Below are 543 nucleotides of genomic sequence, written 5' to 3'. Positions count from 1 at the left end.
ACTTGTCACTCACAAAAAGACGAGGCTCTTGAACAGGGCACCAACATAAGGATCGGAGTGAGTTGAAAGAACAAGCGAGTGAACATGTGACGTTCCCTCTCCGCGACAGCTTTCACACGCCCGGCTTTGAATCTCAGCGTGTGTCCACCTTTGAGTCACGCTGACACTCCAGACTGCAAACTGCCACGCAGATCAGGAGAAGACAGACTTTGAACAACCCACTCACATACCTGATAAAGTTTCTGTCTCATCTGGCAAACAAACCGCGCTGCCATCAAGCTCACACTTACATCCCCTCCGCTGCTCGCTGACATGAAACTACCTCTCATATCTCTTACCTTTGTAGTCCTCATACCTGTGGGAGAGAACAATATTAACATATTTCAAATGATTATGTCATTTCTCTCATGTTCTCAAACTGCACCAAAACAAAGGAACAATTTTACATTAGTAAGTAATGTGTTTTTTAAAATCAATTCATTTGATGACTTTGAATAAAGACTAGGGCGTGATGTGACTTTATTATTAAGTTTACTGTATTTT

Source organism: Entelurus aequoreus, linkage group LG13 (assembly GCF_033978785.1).
Source record: "Entelurus aequoreus isolate RoL-2023_Sb linkage group LG13, RoL_Eaeq_v1.1, whole genome shotgun sequence".
In the NCBI taxonomy this organism is placed as follows: Eukaryota; Metazoa; Chordata; class Actinopteri; order Syngnathiformes; family Syngnathidae; genus Entelurus; species Entelurus aequoreus.
The sequence above is the reverse complement of the archived record's forward strand: the minus strand, read 5'-3'. Positions refer to the sequence as shown.